This window comes from Micropterus dolomieu, linkage group LG02 (genome assembly GCF_021292245.1).
Source record: "Micropterus dolomieu isolate WLL.071019.BEF.003 ecotype Adirondacks linkage group LG02, ASM2129224v1, whole genome shotgun sequence".
Classification (NCBI taxonomy): Eukaryota; Metazoa; Chordata; class Actinopteri; order Centrarchiformes; family Centrarchidae; genus Micropterus; species Micropterus dolomieu.
This window is the reverse complement of record NC_060151.1, coordinates 872,124-873,036: the sequence shown is the minus strand read 5'-3', so window position 1 is coordinate 873,036 and position 913 is coordinate 872,124. Positions and strand designations below refer to the sequence as shown.

At 36.4% G+C, this 913-nt stretch overlaps 1 protein-coding gene across 1 annotated transcript in view; it reads left to right on the top strand.

Moving 5' to 3' along the window:
- Positions 1-913, top strand: part of optc (opticin) — a 20,540-nt gene that overhangs the window by 15,490 nt on the left and 4,137 nt on the right. The gene's annotated exons all lie outside the window — the stretch shown is intronic.

Genomic DNA, 913 nt, shown 5'->3' with positions numbered 1-913 from the left:
TATATATATATATATATATATATATTATCAACTGGATAAATCAAAAAGCAAGTCTGGCCACAGCAGCAATAGTGACTTGTATGCCCAGAAAAAAAAGTATATATAGGTGTTCATACCATCACAACATGTACAATCAAGATAAAGCCTGATTTGTGTGTGCAGTAGACATGTGCTCTTTACACTGAGGTGGAACGAGGTATTGCTCTAAATGACGGGAGATTAAAGCAGCAACATTCACAGTCACCCCACCCTCACAACCTGCCACCATCACCCATATATCTAAAAGAAATGCATTATACAAGCAATGAACACAATGACATATTCTGCGTTGTGGTGATTGTATTTTGCCCCTTTTGCAGCAGTCTGGTGAAAGGAGTCTCATTGGAATTCATGAAATAGTTTTATCATGGCGCAGCGCTGTAAAATCAATACATTAACTGTGCCGGGGGGGCTAACTCTCTCAGGAGATTGTGTTTATGCACCCTGCCCCATTCCACAAAGTGTTGTGCATTTCATTTAAATTGGAGGAATTATCAAGTACATACATTTCAGACACTTGCCATAGACACATGTAGCATGATCCATGGAGAGCTGAACTGCTACAGTAAGTGTGCAGGAGCAGCAAGTGTGTTCATGTTTCACAGTTGTTTTGTTTTGAACCACATTTATTGGCCAGTGTATCCAAATAATCATATATATATATATATATATATATATATATATATATATATATATATATATATATATATATATATATATAGTTTTGTAGCACTGCCATACTCTAATGAGAAACACAACAATACCATACATGTAAAAATACTGAAATTGTTACTTTACAGAATTGCTAGACGTCCAGATGCTGGGGGCAGAGGAAGAATGTTCACTGCAGAACAAGAGACCCATATAGTCAATA